This window comes from Lissotriton helveticus, chromosome 8 (assembly GCF_964261635.1).
Source record: "Lissotriton helveticus chromosome 8, aLisHel1.1, whole genome shotgun sequence".
Taxonomy (NCBI): domain Eukaryota; kingdom Metazoa; phylum Chordata; class Amphibia; order Caudata; family Salamandridae; genus Lissotriton; species Lissotriton helveticus.
Window position 1 is genome coordinate 1,529,091,138 of NC_136069.1, and position 22,803 is coordinate 1,529,113,940.

A 22,803-nucleotide genomic window follows, 5' to 3' on the forward strand; every position below is an offset into this window, starting at 1 on the left:
AAGTTGGGGTGGCTTTTGAGTCTTACGCAGGGGTGCGGGGTGGGGGGGTATGATGTACGGGGTCGTTTGGGGGGTTGGGGGGTTACACTTTCCGTTTCATTGTTTTCTTCAAGGCATATTATTGATGATCTCCTGTTGTACAGTGTCGCATCCGGTGTGGGGTGGGGATGGGGTTGATCTCTGGGATGGGGGTTAGGGGACTTAAGGTACTGTGTTGGAACGTTAACGGGTTGGGGGATAGGATCAAACGGGGCGTGGTATTGCAGCTCTTGCGACAATTGTCCCCTGATGTGGTCTTGCTTCAGGAGACGCATTTGCTTGGCAATACGTGCCATGCAATGAATAGGCGTGGCTATCGTCTCGTCGCGCACTCAGGTTTCACTTCTGGCTCCAGGGGGGTGGGCATTCTGGTTCGGAACTCCCTCCCTCTTGCTGTTGACGACATCATCCTTGATGACAGGGGACGGTACGCTGCCATTGTGGGGAGCTGGGAGGGAATGGTTGTCACCCTGCTCCCCGTCTACGTGCCGCCGGGTCTTCAGACTACCACTTATGCGGATTTGGGAAGAGTGATCTTGGGAGTCCCCGAGGGTCTGCTTGTAGTGGGTGGGGATTTCAACTCTGTAGTGTCGGGGATGTGTGATCGCTACCCTCCCCGAGAAATTGCGAAGTCACAATCCTGATTGGGGGACTTCCTGGAGGCTTTAGGGCTCACCGACTGCTGGCGCCTGCTTCATCCTGGGCAATTGCAGTATAATTTCCACTCTGGTGCCCATGGCAGCTTTCGAGACTGGATTATGTGCTGATGCCCTCCTCCCAGGCCTCCTCCATAAGGGAGGTGAAACATCTGGCTAGGGGTATCTCGGACCATTCCCCACTGTGGTTGGTAGTGGACGCTCACTTGGGTTCGGAGGGTAGGGTGGCCCCGATAAACTCCTGGTATCTCCGCGACCCCAAGGTTAGGGCGGAACTAATTAAAACAATTGACCAATACTTTGCTGAAAATGTGGGTTCTGTGTTCTCCTCTGTCACGTTGTGGGAAGCGTACAAAACTGTTATTCGGGGCCAGGCCCTCTCCTTAATTGGCAATGTCAAGAGACGTAGGCGGGAGGAGGTTGTCCGTGTTGAAAATGACATCACTGTTCTTGAAGGGGAGTTGGAATCCGAGGTCACCCCGGAGAGGTTGCACCTTTTGGGGCTAAAACAACTTGAGTATAGAGCGCTGGTGACTGATGCGGCGAAGGAGATGAGCAGGGAACAACAGGGACGTCTGTATGATGTGGGGGATAAGGCGGGGAAATTGCTTGCTTGGCTGGATAAGAGGGAACGCGCGAGTCGGGTGGTCCCTGTGATTGTTGATGTGAATGACGTGAGTATCACCGACCCTGCTGATATTGTTGAATGTTTCGCTGACTATTTCCGGGAAGTGTACTCCCCCGTCTCCGATAGACCTGAACAGGACTCCCACTTGCTCCTGCGCGATATCTCACTGCCACGTTTGTCCGACCCTGAAAGGGATCTTCTAGAAGCTCCGCCTACAGTTGATGAGGTCGTTACGGCCATCCGCTCGGTTCGCTCGGGGAAGGCCTCGGGTCCTAATGGGCTCCCTGTAGAGCTTTATAAGCTCCGTCCGGATGTGATAGCACCGTATCTGCGGTCGATGTTCTTGGAATCGCTGGAGGCAGGCTCCCTCCCTCCTGACCAAAGATTGGCTTCCATAGTGGTGATCCACAAGGATGGCAAGCCACGTGACCGCTGCGCCTCCTTTAGGCCCATTTCATTGATTAACGCCGAACCGAAGATTCTGGCCAAAGTGCTTGCCAACCGCTTGGTCACGGTCATAGGCGACCTGGTTCACCCGGACCAATCCGGATTCATACCCCATCGTAACACGGCACTTAATCTCCGGCGCCTGCATGGAGTCCTCGCGCGAGCGGCGACTCTGCGTGAACCGGCCATCTTGGCGTCTTTGGACGCCACCATGGCGTTTGATACGCTGGAGTGGCCATATCTTTGGGCGGTTCTCTCTAAATTTGGCTTTGGCCCCACCTTCATCGACTGGGTGAAATTGCTCTACACCGACCCCTTAGCCCAAGTGGTGGTAAACGGTCGTGTCTCGGCCTCCTTTGCTCTTGGTAGGGGAACGCGCCAGGGCTGTCCCTTGTCCCCTCTCTTGTTTGCCCTTGCATTGGAGCCATTGGCGGCATGGCTGAGATGGGAACGGTCCTTGAAGGGCATTAGATGGACTCCGGAGTTTGATAACCGAATATCCTTATATGCAGACGACATACTCCTATATCTTACGTCGCCTCGGAAATCATTGATCGTCCTTTTTGACATTTTGACTTCTTTCCGTAAAAACTCCGGTCTGGTCATCAACTGGTCGAAGTCTTGCATCTATGTTCTATACGGCGAGGCTCCTCTCCTGCCTCATGGATGTCCTATCTCGGTGGTACGGGAGGGATTCAAATACTTGGGGATTTTTATCACCTTGGATCCTGTGCTTCGGTATGAACGCAATTTGTTGCCCCCTCTCCGGCGCCTCCGTGCCGATGTGACTGCGTGGGGCAGGCTCCCTCTCTCCCCTCTGGGATGGGCGGCGTTATTTAAGATGATGTCGCTCCCTCGATTCCTTTATGCGTTGCAAAATACACTGGATATTGTGCCTGCCCGCTATTTCCGGGAGATTGAAAGTCTACAGAGACAATTAGTATGGGGGGGGGGCGTCCTCGTATTGCTCTTGCGAAACTGACGCTCCCGTGGTACGACGGGGGTATCGCGCTCCCGGACATCCGCCGCTACTATTGGGCCTCTCAGCTGGGGGCCATTAACCATTGCACTTACGGTCCTTTGCCGAGCACAGCGTTTGAGATAGATAGATGGCTGCTGCCTGGTGGAGACTACAACAGGGCTCTGTATGCGAAATCTGCTGGCGGATCTCTCACGGGCCCCACTAGGACAGCGGTGCAGGTGTGGCATCGCGCTACAGCGGCCCTGGGCTGGGCTGACAGGCCGACCCGCGCTACCCCGCTTTATGCATCGGAAAAACTTGGCTCCCTCTGGAAGTCGAAGGGTTTCGATAAGTTTGATGTGATCGGTATCAGCAGGGTGAATGATGTGTGGATCAAGGGTAGAGTCAAGACGTTTGAGGAGCTGAAAGTTGAGTATGATTTGAATGATAGAGAATCCTTTCGATATGTGCAAATCCGACACGCGGTTTTGTCTGTATTTCCACTGGGCTCGGATATTCCGGAGGCGTCCCCGCTCGAAGATCGGGTGCTAGACGGGCATGTCCCTGACAGCACGATCTCACTCATATACAAAAAGTTGATCAATGCCAGAACCGACCTACTGAGTAACCTTCGAGAGGTATGTACTGGTGACGGTCTGGAGCTTGATGACGAGGACTGGCAGGCTGCAATCTCTTCCCCGAAGGAAGTGGCTATTCCGGCGCGCCTCCGGTTTGTCCAGCTCAAAATTCTCCATAGGGTCTACATGACAGGTCCCCGTTTGGTGCGAATGGGATTCTCTGTGGATGGACTGTGCAGGCGTGGTTGTGGTCTGGTGGGTACGTTTCTCCATATCATTTGGGAATGCCCTGCGGTGATGAGCTATTGGACTCGCGTGCATGAAGTTACGAGTGAGGTCACGGGTGTGCAATCAATGCCTGAGGCGAGGCGGTGTCTGTTGAATGTCTGGGAGCCGAATGATTACGACCTGGCGCAGCTTCGATGGGTGACCTTGGGTAATATGATTGCTAAGAGAGACATTGCTCAGTTGTGGGGTGCCCAGAGGCCACCGACAGTTCTGGTGTGGCAACAAAACATGGACTGGTGCATGTTTAGGGAAAAGACAGTGTATGTTTTCCGTGGCATGCCCCGCAAATGGGGGAAAATTTGGAATCAATGGAACGCATATCGTGGTGACATCTGTACTCCCCCCCCCCCCCCATTCAGAATTGGATACCGACCTGTCATCCTCCCAACCTGATGTTTCCTCCACGGGAATCTAGATATCTTGCGTATTCCTGGTCTCCTCCCCCCTCCCCAATCTCATTACATACTTCTGACATCTGATTTGAATATGTATCCCCCCAGCGCCGAAATGACACAACTGTAATTTATTGCCTTGTTTTCTGTTTTTTCTTTCTATGTTTTTTGTTATTTGCATTTAATAAAAAGATATATTAAAAAAAAAAAAAAGAGCCGCAGACCTCGGAACTGGGGAAATCGGGCTCGAGTCCCAGCATTGGCTCCCACAAGCCCACAGAAATGCAGAGACATGCCCATCCAAAATGCAGACAAAACCACAGCACAAACTATACCAAAAAAATGCTGACATTTCAAACATGCTGGCTAAAACAAAACAAAACTATGGAGGTGGTGAGCACGGAGAACGGGAGTCGGGAGCAAAGGCAATATGAGCAGAGCTCAGAGACCGGATTAGATCACAGACGCACAAAGGGAACAAGAGGTCACGAGCAAGCAAGAAAAGTTGCTAGTCCACTGAACGCAAAAAATAAAATAGTGTGCCGGACTAATGATAAATAAACCCAAAAGTAAGGTCACATGTAAAAGGGGCAGTTGCCAGGAAAGTGAAAACACACCCAAAGGCGGAACATAGAGGAGTGGTTCACCAATAAGATGAAAGCAATTTAGAAAGGCAGCTGAAACTACAAATGGAATGCAGTGGGCGTGGTCTAATAGGTGAGTTCCCTACACTGCTAATCAGAACTAAAGCTTAACAAGCAAAATATGTGAAAAATACAGACATTAAAATCAAATTAAAATAACATCTGTGTGAAAACACGGAGCTAAAAGGATAAGCTACATTAAAAGTGAGGGAGCAGAGCACTGAACAGTAGTTAAAAAAAAGGGACAACAGAAAGCGAAAACATAACTGGTACACTGCCAGCAATGAATGTTTTTGAACACAGATAGTTAAGCATGGTTACCAGCTAAAAAGCAGTAACTTTGCATTGCAGAAAGTGCTGCCATTAGGGTGCACTCAACGCAGAAAAACTAGAATATTGTAATTAAGTGATGCAGCTCACCTTGTCTTCCAGTCTAGTCCTTCATGCCTGGGATAGTAAGAAACATCAGGAGTTTTGTTAAACAACAAGACTCAGCATTCTGCCCAAAAACAGAGACGAAAAACAAATGGAGAAATAAAAATGGAACTGAAGCCCAGTCACTCCTGCAGTGACAGGAAAGCACTACGCTGCTAATTGGAACAAAAACACAATTAACAAAAAAGTATGACACAGACAAGATAACAGAATCAGTTAAAAAAAACAAGCATTGGAAATGCAATAGGTCTCGGATTTGAGTTAGAGCCAATGGCATTGTAAATGGTGATGTCTTTTAGCCATGTGTTATGGAGTGTATGCATGTGGTGTGTAGTAGAATTATGTGGGTTGTTTTGTAATTGTAGCAGTAGTGGCATGCTGCGCTTTAGATGAATATGTTTAAAAGTAAAGTGCACCATAATGCGATTGCTACAATAGTTAATTGTGGATGCGTTAACAATTGATGTGTGCTCTGATGGCTGGTGGTGTGTGTGCCTGTAGAAATTGTGCACTGATGGCTGGTGGTGTGTGTGCCTGGTGGAAGAGTGCACTGCTGGCTGGAGGTGTGTGTGTCTGGTGGAAGCGTGCACTGACGGCTGGAGGTGTGTGTGCCTGGTAAAAGCGTGCACAGACGGCTGGTGGTGTGTGTGCCTGGTAAAAGCGTGCACAGACGGCTGGTGGTGTGTGTGCCTGGTGAAAGCGTGCACTGACGTCTGGTGGTTTGTGCCTGGTGGAAGCCTGCACTGACGGCTGGTGGTGTTTGTGCCCAGTGAAAGCGTGTACTGATGTCTTATGGTGTCTGTGTCTGGTGAAAGTTTGCACTGACGGTGTGGTTGTTTGTGTGTGTGGTTGCGTGTGTGGTTGCGTGTGTGGTGGTGAGTATGTGATGGTGCGCACTGAGTGTGTGGTGGTGAGTATGTGGTGGTGAGTGTGTGGGGTCTTGTGTGTGGGGTCTTGTGTGTGTGGTGGATTTAGTTTGAGTTTTCGTACCCTGCACACTCACACACTGCTCACCCTGCACACTCACACACTGCTCACCCTGCACACTCACACACTGCTCACCCTGCACACTCACACACTGCTCACCCTGCACACTCACACACTGCTCACCCTACACACACACACACTGCTCACCCTCACTGCACTCACACAATGCTCACCCTCACTGCACTCACAGTCACTCTCGCACTCACTGTGCACTCACAGTCACTCTCGCACTCACTCTGCACTCACAGTCACTCTGCACTCACAGTCACTCTGGCACTCACTCTGCACACACAGTCCCTCTGGCACTCACTCTGCACTCACAGTCACTCTGGCACTCACTCTGTACTCGCAGTCACTCTGCACTCACTCTGCACTCGCAGTCACTCTGCACTCACTCTGCACTCACAGTCACAGTCACTCTGCACTCACTCTGCACTCACAGTCACAGTCACTCTGCACTCACTCTGCACTCACAGTCACAGTCACTCTGCACTCACTCTGCACTCACAGTCAGTCACTCTGCACTCACTCTGCACTCACAGTCACTCTGCACTCACAGTCACTATGCACTCACAGTCACTATGCACTCACAGTCACTCTGCACTCACAGTCACTCTGCACTCACAGTCACTCTGCACTCACAGTCACAGAGGGCTCTTTGATCCCCCTGATGGTTGCTGTGTTTTACTTCCCCACTTGCTTGCACTAGCATCCTTGCTGTGCTCGTTGGTGAGTAAACTTTACACATGGAGACTATTAACTGAGTCATTCAGTCAGAGTGCAGCAGTGCCAGAGAGTGACTACAGGCACGCCTACCACGGGTACTGCCCAGTAACCACTGACCGCCCCAGTGCCAGCCAGAGCGCCCAGGATGCAGGGGTACATTGACCACCCGCCCTGGGCGCCCACACTGGATTTGTGATTAAAGGGTTGTTGATAGTGTCCTTTTCTATGTCAATTTCCTTTCATTGCCCTTTCCCTCTCACGTGCAAGTCTGCATTGGAATGTGCTTCCGGGTGCAGGCAAGTGGCCCAGTACACTGGCTTGAAGCGGCCACGTGTTAAGTCAGAATCAGAAATCAGGTCTGGTCCCTCCCACCCTCATCACGTTGAGGTGACCCCTCAAAAAGAAATACCTCCCCCCACACCCCGCATTTTGCCCAGCCCTGTGTTGTACAATAATGAAACATACTATCTCCCCTCCCAATATTCCCTCGATTTTAGGTTCTGTCTCGAAAACTCTCTGAGGCACTGCTAATAGACGTAACTGTGACCCACCCAGCAGTACTCGCTTCATCGACCTCATAAGGATGAAGGACCGGCCTGCTGCTATTCACACTACACACAGCCCTCTGCAGCAGGGTGCGTGCACTGCGAGTCTGAAGTCAGACAGGGCTCTGATGGAGATAGCCACTCTGTCTGCCTACCTGCAGGAGACCGGAGAGGCCTTAGTGCCCAGATGCTGCTGGGCATTAACAGTTGTTAATTGCCCTTTCCTGCTCGCTGGAGGTAGTGCTTATTTAGAGGGTCTAACTGCTGTTAACACCCTCCGCAGAGACTGGAAACGTTTAAGTGCACATTTCTTGTTCGCTCAAAACAAACATTATATTTCTGGGGCCTCCCAAGTTTAACAGCTGTTCATCAGATCACACAAGTCACCCTTTGTAAAATATCAGAGCGGATTACAAGGCGGGCACGCGCACCGCTCCTTTATGTACATTCTAACGCCGGATACACACTCTGCGTCGCATGGGCACGCCGCGGTACTTGTCACTCTTAAAGTGCTCCGACTACAGCGTTTCTAAGCGCTTCGAGAGACGGGGGGCGTTCTGTCTTATGTTGCATGTTTGTGTATTTTTTTATTTAATGCGATTTTATATAGCGCGAACATTACCCGAAGGTGTCAGAGCGCTTTACAACACAGCGTACGTCACTCACTGACCTCCTGACTGGTAAACACGCTGATGACTACACAGGTGGGGGTACAACTGCTATGAATTAATGGAGGGCAGGACAGAGGTAAATCCATGAAGTGCAAGCAAGCGTTCTGACGCCGGCTGACGCTGTGCAGAACTCGGGCGAATTCAAGAAGTTCAGAGAAGCACTGTGAGGTCACCGAGTGAGGAACTGGGGCAAATGTGCAAAATAGAGCCTGGTACTGCTGGTCTGCAATATGATTTAACAGGGCTTAAATCACACAGGTTTTTATATTGGCCGTTTCCTCCACAACAGTGCGTGATGTCTTTTTTACCCAGTTCTTGCATAGAAATTGTTTCTACCGTCTACTACCTGGAGGGCATCTTCAAACAGTAAAGGCGCCGTAACTGCCACTAAGACATGAGGATAGAACTTTGGAAAGTATTAGAGGACTCTTGTACATGTTATCTGCTTCTTTACAAGATTACGTAAGATCTGGTATCACATTTTTATTTGACACAGAGCGGGAACACAGGCAAAACGTGAAACATGTGCCAATGTTCCGGAAAATGCTTGAATGGTTTCCAAAAGAACAGAAACAAGTTACTTGCAGAAAGTATTTTGTACACATATCAGGATTAAGGATGTATATTTAAAGAGGCGCTGACAGGGAGAGCTCCGTGAAAGGATTTAAAAAAAAAAAAAAAACGTTCGCCCAGCATCTGTCTTCAATTACCGCGGGCCCTGACAGCTGGTAATTGAAGATATATGCCCTTCTGCTGCGCGTGTCCGCACGGAATATGCACTAGGCGGAGCTACTCTAATGCCTATGGCCTATTGCATGCTGGCTTTTAAAAACACAGGCATGCTAGGCCCAATTGCCATGCAGCTGCCATAAATAACGAGCAAAAATCACGAGCTTTTCTGGAATTCGTAGGTTAGATTTTCGAAGTCCTCATAAAAGGACTCTTAAGCCACGCCCACTTCGTGGGACGTAGGCCGAGCCCTAACAAGTGGTTGAAAATGCATACCTACAGAACAGGTTACTTACCTTCTGCAATGTTGTTTCTGGTGGCTGGATAGTCTACTTGATCGCAGATTCCTCACTTTTAGCGTATCTCTCCCTCCCCAGCATCATACTACTAGACTACCGCCCCGGAAGGGATGGAGCGAGCCACCTAGAAGTGCCACCCCTGTATGTTAACATTAGTTTCTTATGTGAGATCAAAAAGGACTAGCCTATTTGTGAATTTGCATAGACTCAAGACTGTAAGACAGGGTACAAACCCTTTTGTTTGTTCATGAAGCCCTCACCCATCAACCTGGTTGGTGGCATGCTTCATCATCGGGCCCACCCAGTGACACCGAGTGTGTCCCGGAGGTGCTTTGACGCCTGAATACAGCAGAGCAGGTATGTTTCTGAGTGTGCAGTGTAGGGACGTTAAGGTGAAAGTTTAAAAGCTATACAGGGATCCCAGTACCGGAGGGTAAATTATATTTTAATAACTGGGTCACTGTTAGCATTAAAAAAGGCTGTTGGATGTTAGAGGAGTGTTAATTAGGGTCTCCTACATCCAGGTGTGGTCTACATGTTTCAGCCAGGCCTTTATGATTAAAACTGGCTTTCCTCAGGACCAAAGTGTGTAGGTGCAAATTACTTAATTTTAAGTGATTGTGTAATTTTGAGAAATGTGTAGCACTCGCTAATGTGCTTTACATGTGTGAGGGGGATTCCCTCTTAGAGCCTTACTGGACATACAACAAGTATGACAAAACACACATACAGGGGAGAGTCTTAGTATGGTAACATATTCACAAAACAGTTTGATTGCTGATATCTATTGTGCTGTGTAGACGATAAATAAAGGGCAAATGGTGTAGCCATATTGGTGGTATGGCTAGGGTGAAAGTTATCATATGTACACGAAGTTTTGTGGTGGGCTAAGCATCGTTCACCTTTAGAATGGATACAAAAGAAGTACCCCCCAAAGGTAGAGGGACTGGGGAAGAGAGCTCAGTCCAAAAAGTCATGCTGGATAAGGGAGCATATTAACTTTCAGGTGGGACATGGCTGCTACGGTAGTGCTTTGTGAATGTATGCACCGATCTCAGATATCAAGAACATGCAGCCCTCTCGCCAAAACCACTGTTGTGGCCTTGGCCATAGTCGATTGGGATCTCGGACCTTCAAGGACTGATTTTTGGCTAATACAGAGTAGATCTTAATGAAAAGGATTACCCATCTCGACAGCATCCTCTTCTGCACTGCCTTTCCTTTCTTCCCTCCAGAAAACCTCAGTCTTTGTACCAACAATATAAAAATTCAAACCGTTTTTAATGTCCAACTAATGGGGTCTCTACTCCTCTTTCAAGGGGTGAGGCAAAGAAGGATAATCCAATGAGGAAGGAGTCACAACTTTGGGTACATATGCCACCCAAGTTCTAAGCACCAGTTTGTCCAGGAAGAAGGTAGTGCATGGCGGTTGACTGACAGTGTCTTTAGTTAACTCAAGCGAAGCGGACGTAATTGCAATAAGGAAGATAGATTTTGTGGTCATGAGTCACAGGGGGAACTATGCATAGGCTCAAAGGGCCATATGCATGAACACATTTTCCCATAGACACATAATGGGCAAAACCCTTTGATGCATCTGGCCCAAAGTGAATACATATAAGAAATGTCAAGATGAAGTTAAGATCCCACTAGGACATCACAAGTGGGAGGGAACATGCATGTCGAAGCTTTAATAAACCGCATCGCAACTGGTGATTTCAACATGCATGGCTGGCCCGGCACCCGAGAAAGGCGGACAGGCGAACAAATAACATTTCTAAGTGTCCACTGCAAGGTTTTACTGGGCCAAAGACAGAACAAACAGAACATCGGAAAGCTTAGCCTGTAAGGGGTCAATATTCAACAAACAGCACTAGTGAAAAACTTGTCCCAACACACAGCACAGAAGGATTTTGTGGAAGGGCATCTGGCAGCAAGAATTACAGGCAGCAAGAATTACATCCACCGTCTCAGATGGCAAGTCAAACAGTCAAAATTAAATTTGCCCTGTCCCCTAGGTCCAGGACAGATACAATTTGAGTGATGCGAGCATTTTGAATTTGTCTTTCTACAGGAAGGCCTTTGGAGGGCAAAGGTCCAGGATAGGTCTAAGGCCCCTGTCTTTTTTTTGGAATGAGGACGTAGCATGAATAACAAATCTTGTCTCTGCAAGAAGCGGGTAGGTACCACTTCAATGGCAACCTTAGAGAATAAGAGATGCCCCTCTTATAGTATTAGACAGGTGATCGCGTGGCCTTCGTTCTGGTACAAGTAGAGTGGGAAGGAATGAAAGCACACTTGAACAATCTAAAAGACCCATGTGTTGGATGTGATGGATTGTCAACCTAAGGGAAAATAAAAGTAGGAACCCCTGCCCCATCGCTCCCCAGTTGGGCATGAGTTGCTGAAGAGAAACTAAAGTGGCTTGGTGGCTGTGTAGCAGGGGATAAATATTTGGAGGTCATATGCCCCTGCTGTACTGTGCGGTGTGCCAGTGCAACATCCGCACCCCCGAAAGGATTAGGCTGCCTGCTGCACCATTGGCTGGGAAAGCGTCCATGGTTTATGGGCTTGCATCCTGGAATGGTCTCTAAATTTTCAGAACTGATGGGGGAATTTGTTTTGAATGAGACAAAAAAAGACATGTTGTAGTTGGAGAATTTATATGGGGAGCATAACATGTGTGGAACTAGGGCTACTCTATGTTAGTAAAAATCTCTTGTATTCATGTACGCCGAAGCAACAGGAGTGGGAGGGGTTAATTGCGTTCTATTATGCGTGTTAGGTCTTGGTGATAAACGCATAATTAAAAGATAGAAAATGAAGCATGCATGCTGCAGGCCTGATGTCTTTCAAGCATTCCAGCGGAGTCTGCTTTCTCTCAGATGAATCTACAACTATAAAAAGAAATGTTTGCACATATCCAGAAAACCCAGTCTCCCTCATCCATTCTGCAAAGCATGGCACTGGAACCAACAGCCCTGCCACTATAACCTCTGGTGTCTAGTCAAGCACTAGGACTCGAGAATCTTAAATATGCTGCTAGACCTGTAGGTCTAGTGGCTTTATCTATAATGCACTCAATCCAGAATATGGTCACAATTCTTTTACATTTTTTTAATTAGCAACTTCAGCATTCCAAAAAACGGTTTATAAATACCATATTACTAGCAAAAAGAAAACATGAAATGGCCACTATCGTACTTCTCTGAAAATGAGCCATTTTCCAGAGGTGTGTCACCAGTGACCTGCCTCATTCATAGCAAACACTTCCTTGGCTTACCCACCTTGCAACCTTACGCTCTTACTCTTGCCTTGCAAAAATATATCAGTTGACATGGCTTCCTCAGATGAGTCGAGCATCACCCACAGCATAGTATTTAGTGTGGTGTCTCACACCAGGGGAAAGACACACATAAGTCTCTGTTTTTATGAAGGAAACTTTATAATTCACTTGGAATTTCACCAGAACGCTATACACCGCTATACACTGAGGCCGGATAGTGAACACACAGTAAACCCAGCTGCAAAGTGTGAATCATACAAAGGGAATTCACTTCACTGCCCTCTTAGAAAACTGACAGATGCTGAGCAAGGCTTAAGGGTGATCTCCAAGGATGTATATCCGTTATGCATCTAGTCAGCAGGTCTGCGAGCTACATGGTATATAGCCTGGAGAGTGCAGGATCCTGAAACACACCGCTTATCTTTCCCAGCTGAACTCATGCCCTTTGGACAGCTCAGATTCCTCACAGCTTGCAAATGGCACAACTAATGCCACTTACACACCCCATGTCGGAAATGCAAAGCTCAAACAAACGCGCAACACAAGTCCTTGTCATGCACAACTCATTCACACTCTACAGCTCCTATCAGGGATAGGGTGACCAACTGGCATTGGTGCAAATTCAGGACAGTGAGTGTAAAAATTCAGGACAAAGGGTCAAAATTCAGGACACAAATTCAGGACAGGAGGTCAAAATTCAGGACAAAACTTCAGGACAATAGGTAAGTTTTACAGACACATCAGAGGTCGCGCAATAGTATATAAGTAAGCCCAGCCATTTCCAAACATATTCAACCATTTGCAAACCTATCCATCATGTACCCTTCCATCTATCATTTCACTCATCCATCCCTTCATCCATCCATTATCCATCCATCCACCCTTTCACCCTATCCATCTGTACACTTATCCATCCATTCACTCATCCATCCAGCCATTTACCCTTTCACCAATCCAGCCATCCTTTCACTTACTAATCCTTCCACCCATCCACTCTTTTAGTCATCCATCCTCCCTTTCTCTCTCCATCGACCTTTTCACTTAATCAACCTTCCTTCCATCCATCCATCCATCCATCCATCCATCCACTCACCCATCCATCCATCCATCTACTCATCCACTCATGAATCCATCCATTGACCATATCACTCATCCATCTATCATTTCACTCCTTCACACATCTATTCATCCTTTTGTACATCTACCCTCCCTTTCACTGACTCATCCATCCTTACATCCACCCTTTCACTCATACGTCCATTCATTCACCTTTTCACTTATCAATCCATCAATCCATCCATCATTTCATTTATCCACCCACCCACCCATCATCCACCCAACCATCCACCCACCCACCAACTCATCCATCCTTTCACCCACCCACCATCCACCCACCCATCCATCCTTTCACCCACCCACCATTCACTCATCCATTAATCCATCCTTTCACCCACCCACTCATTATCCATCCATCCTTTCACCCACCCACTCCTCATCCATCCATCGATCCTTTCACCCACCCACTCTTCATCCATCCATCCTTTCACCCACCCACTCATTATCCATCCATCCTTCCCCTCATTATCCATCCATCCTTCCCCTCATCACCCATCCATCCTTCCACCTACCCACTCATCTATCCATCCTTCCCCTATTCATCCATCCATCCTTCCCCTAATCATCCATCCATCCTTCCACCCACCCACCCATCCATACATCCGTCCTTCCCCTCATCCATCCTTCCTTTCATCCATCCATCCTTCCCCTCATCCATCTTTACCCTCACTCCTCTCCTCAATCCATCCATCCTCTCTCATTATCCATGTATTCAATCTTTCATTCATCCATTCACCCTTTCACTAATTCATCCAGCCATCCACCTATCCCTTCACTTACTTACTCACCCACCTTTCCATATTAATTTTGAGCTGAGCCCTTTTGAGAAGAGGCGCATCGAGAACTCCACCCTCGCTGCAGGAGCCATTCCAGGACTGGGACAGAAGCCACCCAGGGCAGAGACAGGATCCACCACAGGGGGGCAGGAGCCATCACAGGCGGGGGGGGGGTGCATGATCCACCACAGGGGGGGCAGGAGCCATCACAGGCGGGGGGAGGGAGGGCATGATCCACCATAGGGGGGGCAGGAGCCATCACAGGCGGGAGGGAGGGCATGATCCACCACAGGGGGGGACAGGAGCCATCACAGGGGGGGGGGGACAGGAGCCATCACAGGCGGGAGGAGGGGGAACAGGATCCACCAGGGTGGGCACAGGGGTGGGAATGCAGTATTCTAGTATCATCTTGGGCTCCTCGCCCCCTCCTGCACAAGACAAGGAAGACAGGCTCTCTGTCCAAAATGCCATCCCCCACTGTGATGTATAGTACTTACAGGAGATACTCTAAGAGAACTGATTGTCCTCCATACTTTGTTAATCAGTGTGGGTGCGATTGTGCCTTTTCTTTATTTTATTACATTATAGACTGCATGTTTGAAGAACTGAGGTTTGCTTCCAATTTAGTGACAGTAATTAAGCTCTTTGAAGAGAACCACGTGCTGCTTCGGTGTAATCTGGCAGAGTCTAGGATGTTTGGGGCCCTGGGCAGAGGGGAATGTGTGAGGCCCCTCTAAATTGCAGAGACGTGACCATTCAGGGCTGTTTGCATCTGAATAGATGCCCCCTGGCTCCTGAAGCTGCAGCCCCTCCCTCTCAGTCACCTTCGATCACCACTTAACAGGTCAAGGGCTGGAGGTGTGAGGGGTGCCACCCCGCTGTGCCTCTCCAATGCTGAGGGTGAGCTGTGCCGGTGTTCGGGTGGGGCGACCGGTGCCGGCTAAAATGACGGACAAATGGCGTCCGTTAAAGAGTCCACGGACAACGGACAGACGGCCAAAATTACGGACTGTCCGTGAAATTTACGGACAGTTGGTCACCCTAATCAGGGATGCGAGTCCCACAGCACGCCCGTCAGTGGCGGCTCCTCCGCTAAGGCGAAGGAGGGTAGCCCTATTGCTTTTCAGCAGTGAAATTTTTTAAAAGACAGATAATAACAAAGGCAAAATCATTTTAGTTTTCCTCCCTCACATCCTGCAGCCGAGCAGAAGACCGGCCGGGCCGTCCATTCTGAGATGACACAGCTGCAGAAAGGAGGAGTCGTCGTGGAGTGCGCATGACAGTTTGGCCGGCCATCTAAGGCGGTCCAAACCATCATGCGCGTTCGATTCTTCACCCGAGCTGTGCTGTACAGCCAGGTGGAGAGCAAGCACAGAGTTGTTGTCCCTTGGTGAGGGCCTAACTAGGGCTCTCACACCAATCACAGCACTTCTCTCATGCTGTGTAATACCAGCATGAGACCATCGTCTGGACTGGCATAGGGGAGCCAGTAGCCCGCTGGGAATCGAGGAGCAGAGGCTCACGGACGCTGCAGTTGGTAGGTAAGCATTTTTTCCATTATTTTCTCCGCTCCCCCCCCCCCCCTTCACCTCCCTCATGCTGCTTCCCTGGCACTGCCCCACCACTTTAATGTCCCAGCAGCTGCCATTGCAACCCATACTCTGCATAGGTGACTTAATCATGCACCCTCTCCTGACACTGAATACATGGCACAACTGATATTGCCTACCTGATGTTTGTCGCTCAACTCTTAACTTGCACAGGTTACAGAAGGTACCCTGTCTGGCTTTAGAAGTAGGCAAGCCAGCAAATTAATGAGGAGAGCGGAGCCAAAGATCTGGAGAGGCCATAATAACAAAAACATTAGCTGAATCATAAAAATATTTGGTATGCAAATTACGCAACAATCGTTAGGTAAACATATGATAATTTTCAAAATCCTCAAAGTATATTTCACTGACATTTGGAAATATGTTAGTTTATTAGGTCTATTAAAAGTGAATGTTTCCAAACACGAACTTAAAAACTTTCATGAAGCCCTCTCTACCCTGGCAGTGATGTTATGAGTGAACCAAGTATGTGCCCCTCACGTAAGGCCAATATTGTCATTATAAGCAAGTTGCAGAACTAGTACCAGTCAATGTTCAGTAAACCTTGAAAATATCGTTAAGCAAATCAGAAAGTTAAGAACTTCCTTTAACAATGTACAGAATGAACAAAGATATACAATCTAAGGTCACAAAGCTGAAGGAAAGATACTCAGCTCACAAAAATGTAAAGGAAAAAAAGCATATTTGTGGTGAGATTTAAAAGGTATCCTTCCAATATAAGATTGAGAGAATGACACAGATGCCATGATAAATTACTTTTTAAGAAAACATTAAAAAAAAGTATTGGAAATAAGAGGACTATTGTGACGACCTGATTAACAGAGTTGCCAGAAATCATTCTCTCCAATATTTAATAGCAGGTGCTGGCGACGAGTTTTGTTAAACTTTCAGTTAAAGGTCTAATATTTAAAGAAGCTATCAATGTTGTGCAGTTTATGTGGAGTAATCAGCATCTCAGTGTATTTCAAGATTCATAAAACAATGAGGCAAGAATAAAAAAGGTTTTAACAAGGGTGAGAGCAGCTGTAGCTTTACAGGTGCATGAACAAAAGTGATTGCATAAAAATGACTGCACAACAAGAGTAAAAGATGTATAGACACAGAGGTTCCCGTGTCAGTTAATCTCCGACTGTGGGTGGGGAGTGGGAGTTCCAGGGTAAGGATGCCCTGGAAGTTTTTGAAAACCCACAAACATATACAATGGTGTGTATTCAGATTCATTTTTTAACCCTTCGTACTTTGCAAATGGTCTGAGATTTATTCCCGCCAAGGACAGAATCCCATTCCAGTGTGGAAAGGTAAACGGAACATCACTGAAAATGTTCTGGGTTTTGAAAAAGAGGTTTCTCCATAAGGAAAATTGATCAATTAGAAAGAAAGAAGCGGCTGATCAAGGTTATGCACAAAATATTTCAAAGTATAATACGGAAGTCCACATGTTATGCACAGTACGTCCAGAGCATGCCGCACCAATACTCTCCTGCAAAGCAGATCCCAAAGTTCATATGAATAAAGGACGGTGCACCAAAAGGGAGTGCTCGAAAGCTCCAATTCTTATTTCAAGATTCTTTTATTCAATTAAAACAAACTCCTCAGCCAACGCGTTTCGTTCACATTGAACTTCGTCAGGGCTATCAGGTGGAGGAAAATTCCGTAGAGTTTAACTCATCATTGAGATGTAGTGAAGGTTCGACATACAGTAATTCCACAAAAGGGCAATAAGGTAGTTGGCCGCTAGATAGATAAAGTAGTAGTCGTCCGTTCTCAATCAAGTGGCCGATTAGATCCCCGCGGTATGATAATGTTGGGAGGGTCCGACCCAAATCTTGGTCGCCCGTTCTGTCGGATCGCTCGAAGTGTAGCGAATGAGTTAATCTCCATATGGAAAATTGATTCCTACATTGGGTGTGGAGCTGAAGAAAAAAGTTCACTCAAACAGTTTCCTTTCACACATTCATTATATGTATTTTTTTACGTGCTGAAATGGAATTCACGAAGACATTTCAGGATTACACCTGGAAATCTGAGACTGCCACCAGTTCCCCAGAATAAAATGGAAAAGGTTTATGAATTCCAAACAGTTGGCAGTCTACACATATGAAAAGCTGAAAACTATGGATCTCACAGTTACTTCCTTAACTGCTGAAGTTTTTCCATCAAGTTTTCACCATGAAAATTGGCCCCCTCTGAAAATGTGGACAGCTGCTGTATTTGGGCCTAGGCTCAGCCACCACTAAGGAAACCTATCAAACTCAGACAATTCTGAAAATGAAATAACCTGGGGACTCCAGGGTTGGGCGACTCCTTTTTTCTTACACAGAATGCCTTAAACTATTCAAACTTTGACTAAAATCACACATTTTCCTCACATTTCTGTGAAGTAAAGTTTCAGAATCTGCAGGGATCCAAACATTTCATCCCATCAGCGGTCCCACACTATTTCTGATAAACATGGTAACCTACAGGTGTGGCTGGACCTATCTCCCATGACAGGAACAGGTAAAAACTTTGACAGGTTGAGGTCCATGACTTCTTCACATAGATACAGTTTTGGTCTGTTAAAGTGACATGGAAGGCAGGATTTTAATCAGGAGACCTGTGGGAATGCAGGGTAGTAAGACTTTGGCAATTGACTTGAAGTGTCCGGGTTTTATTTCACCTTTTATGTCATCCTTTTATTGACCCACACTTTGCCCTGTAATTGTCATTCTGAGTACGAAAATGTCCTGAGATTAAATAAAATTCAGTCCACCTTGAATTCCCCTGGGCCTTTAGGTTTCAGAAATAGTGCAACTTTCAACATGTTGAGTCAGAGATAAATGGATTTTACACCCTTTCTATTGGCCTAATATGGCAAAAAGATACCCAAAAGAATCCAAATTTCCTCTAGCTTGCAATGGGGATGTTCTAGGACACGGGGAGCTCGGAAAGACTGCAAAGACTTTTAGGGGTGGAACAGGACAGATATCTGGTCGGGCAACTCCACACACCATTAGAAATATAAAAATACAAATGGCGCCAACTGCTTTTACTTTTAATTGTGTGATGTCCACATGCTGTGTGCATTGCTCATCACACAACACAAAAATGTTTAAAACTCTGGACATGCGGAAAGATCCCCCTTGCGTCCCAATTTGACTTTTTCCAAAGAAAATCCTTCTAGCGCATGCATCAGAATGATTTTCTCCCTGAATGTGGAGGATGAGACATTCACATCCTCTGAATTCCAGAGGTAATAGGAAGGACAAACATCTCATTCTACACAGTCTCGTTCTTCACAGTTAAGGAGTTAAGAGTCAGGATCCCTTTGTTTATTCTGGACTGCTGTATTTTCATTTCAAAGAGAAAAAGTTATTTTCTCTCGTGAAGACCCGAGCAAGTCCGAGCCCTCAAGAAACTGTCCTCACTGTAGGGTAGAGGTGATGGCTCAGGTCACAAAGGTAATTTCAGACTTGCCTATCCATAGAGAAAGACTAAGTGAATCGGCATGCAGGGAGCATTTGTCCCTTCACATAGGGGGCTGAGCGATTTCACCAACGAGTCGAGGAACTAAGTCACACGTATGTCACAAGTAAGGGAAAGGTGGCAATGGGAGTAAAAGCAGAGCTTCAAAAACAGATGGAATGATATTGGTGAATAGTGCTTAGTCACTCAAACCATGGACGCAACAGGATGGTTGAGACTTGAAGCATAGTACAGGAAAGGTATGGGAAAGCTAAGTGGCTAGAACTTTTCTCTGGACAGCTCTTAAGTTATGTAAATAGCAACTTGATTAAGAACACAATTATTTGAAGTGAACAGGATTACTCAATGTTGGAGCCTTTTGCTAGTGTACATGAGTACTGAACATGTTTTAGAAGGCCTGCAGAAGTTGACAAGCTTAAAGTAAAATTTCATGTCATAAGGTGAAGGTTTGTAGTTATACATAAAGTGGTAACTTTTAATACAGTTACAAGGGGTAACCTTGCTTGATATTAGCAAAGATGAGTAATATTGCCCATCCCCAAAAGATCGGGGGCCACCCTACCACCAACCTCTTTTACAAATACTGTGTTCTCTTACTGAGACAAACAAGAATCCAAGAATTGGCCTGTAGCGCCCGTCTGATACTTCACAGCTACGCACAATTTAGCAATCCAGAAGTAAATCTCAAGAGAACCAAAATCCTGATTAAGGTAAACAAAATTTAAAAACCAAAAAACCCAAACGTGTTTGGCACCTGAATGGTAATCAAACTAACAATACTTTTTAGCAAGAAGGCAACATTTTATCTGTTTGTTTCTTTCATATATCCAAGATTCTGTTGTTTATAGCTGTAATCACTCTAGATCCAAATACTCAAATGTAAAGTCTTTCCTTTTGTTGTAAATTGTTCTCCAAGCGTTGGTATTTTTTTCTAAATTGTCGTTATTGTATACCAGTTTTCAATAATTTTTGGCAGACCTTCGAAGGAGAAGCGGGGCTCGCTGTTCCCGAACATGAGATTTGCTTGACGTTGTTTTAACAGACTGAAAATCATGAGATCTAAAAGAATGACACCACGGAATTTAAATATAATTGTTTGCCCTGATGAAGTCCATGTAGGGGATAAAACGTATTGGCTGGGTCTGCCAAAAAATGATTTAAAACTGGTTTGCGATAAAGAACATTTTGAAAAAAATACCAACGCTTGGAGAATAATTTCCAACAAAAGGAAAGACTTTCCAATTGAATTATTTGGATCTAGAATGATTATAGCTATATATATATATATATATATATATATATATATATATATATATATATATATATATTATTCACAAAAAGGCTCCGTTTTTGCAGACCCCTGGCGCTGCTTCGCTTCGGTGCGTTTTCCTCGGCTGAGCCCAGCTTAATTAATTGTGTCCAACTCTCCTTCCAAGAAGGGGAAATGAAGACGCACTCACGATGTCAGCAGTAGTTTCCTTCGTGATTTATTTACCAAATGGCATTCAGATGTTTAAGAAATAAAGCACCGACGCGTTTCGCTGTGCACACACAGCTTTCTCACGGTCTCACGGTCTGACCGTGAGAAAGCTGTGTGTGCACAGCGAAACGCGTCGGTGCTTTATTTCTTAAACATCTGAATGCCATTTGGTAAATAAATCACGAAGGAAACTACTGCTGACATCGTGAGTGCGTCTTCATTTCCCCTTCTTGGAAGGAGAGTTGGACACAAATATATATATATATACACACACACACTCATACACACAACATAGTCTTGGACCTATGAAAGAAACAAGCAGATAAAATATTGTTTTCCTACTAAAAAGTATTGCTGATTTATACGGAGTTTTACTTGGCTGTCGAAACTCTAGGAGTAGGCATAATATATATATGAAAAATTGGGGGTATTGATCAGTGTAGTTGAAAGGATCACTACTGCCATTTGTTTTTAAAGTGGGTAACCAAATTAAGATGGAAATTGAATACAAATACTTAGGTGCTCTCATTGACCATCGCAATTCATTTCTGCCTCACAAACAATGTATAAAAAACAAGCATTAGAAATGCAATCGGGCTCGGATTTATTTGAGTTTGAGCTAATGGCATTGTAAATGGTAATGTATTTTTGCTAAGTGTTATGGAGTGTGTTAATGTGGTGGTGGTGGTAGTGGTAGTACTGGTGGTGGAGGTACTGGTAGTACTGGCGGTGGTGGTAGTACTGTTGGTGGTGGTAGTGGTAGTACTGGTGGCTGTAGTAGTGGTAGTACTGGTGGCTGTAGTAGTGGTAGTACTGGTAGTACTGATGGTGGTAGTACTGGTAGTACTGGTGGTGGTGGTGGCACTGGTAGTGGTAGTACTGTTGGTGGTGGTACTGGTAGTACTGGTGGTGGTGGTACTGGTAGTAGTGGTAGTACTGGAGGTGGTGGTACTGGTAGTGGTAGTACTGTTGGTGGTAGTACAGGTGGTGATAGTACTGGTAGTGGTGGTACTGGTGGTGGTGGTACTGGTAGCGGGAGTAATGGTGGTGGTGGTACTGGTAGCAGTAGCATTGGTGGTGGTGGTACTGCTGCCCGTAATACTGGTAGTGCTAGTACTGGTGGTGGTGGTACTGGTGGTGGTAGTACTGGTGGTGGTACTGGTTGTGGTAGTACTGGTACTGGTAGTACTGGTGGTGGTAGTACTGTTGGTGGTGGTAGTGGTAGTACTGGTGGCTGTAGTAGTGGTAGTACTGGTGGCTGTAGTAGTGGTAGTACTGGTGGTGGCAGTACTGGTAGTACTGATGGTGGTAGTACTGGTAGTACTGGTGGTGGTGGTACTAGTAGTGGTAGTACTGGTGGTGGTGGTACTGGTAGTACTGGTGGTGGTGGTACTGGTAGTGGTAGTACTGGAGGTGGTGGTACTGGTAGTACTGTAGGTGGTAGTACTGGTTGTGGTAGTACTGGTAGTGGTGGTACTGGTGGTGGTGGTGGTACTGGTAGCGGGAGTACTGGTGGTGGTGGTACTGGTAGCAGTAGCATTGGTGGTGGTGGTACTGCTGCCCGTAATACTGGTAGTGGTAGTACTGGTGGTGGTGGTACTGGTGGTGGTCGTACTGGTGGTGGTAGTGGTACTGGTTGTGGTAGTACTGGTACTGGTAGTACTGGTGGTGGTGGTAGTACTGTTGGTAGTGGTAGTACTGGTGGCTGTAGTAGTGGTAGTACTGGTGGCTGTAGTAGTGGTAGTACTGGTAGTACTGATGGTGGTAGTACTGGTAGTACTGGTGGTGGTGGTGGTACTGGTAGTGGTAGTACTGGTGGTGGTGGTACTGGTAGTACTGGTGGTGGTGGTACTGGTAGTGGTAGTACTGGAGGTGGTGGTACTGGTAGTGGTAGTACTGTTGGTGGTAGTACTGGTGGCGGTAGTACTGGTAGTGGTGGTACTGGTAGTGGTGGTACTGGTAGCAGTAGCATTGGTGGTGGTGGTACTGCTGCCCGTAATACTGGTAGTGGTAGTACTGGTGGTGGTGGTACTGGTGGATTCCAG

The 22,803-nt window shown here is 46.7% G+C and overlaps 1 protein-coding gene across 4 annotated transcripts in view; it reads right to left on the bottom strand.

The window, feature by feature from the left end:
* Positions 1-22,803, bottom strand: part of ACER3 (alkaline ceramidase 3) — a 188,465-nt gene that overhangs the window by 152,574 nt on the left and 13,088 nt on the right. The window contains exon 1 of one of the 4 annotated variants that reach the window (XM_078658517.1): positions 5,054-5,074. The exons of the other annotated variants lie outside the window; for them this stretch is intronic. The gene's annotated coding sequence lies outside the window, so the exon portion shown is untranslated. Of the gene's footprint in view, positions 1-5,053; positions 5,075-22,803 lie in introns of those variants that run through there. 4 annotated transcript variants of the gene reach the window in all.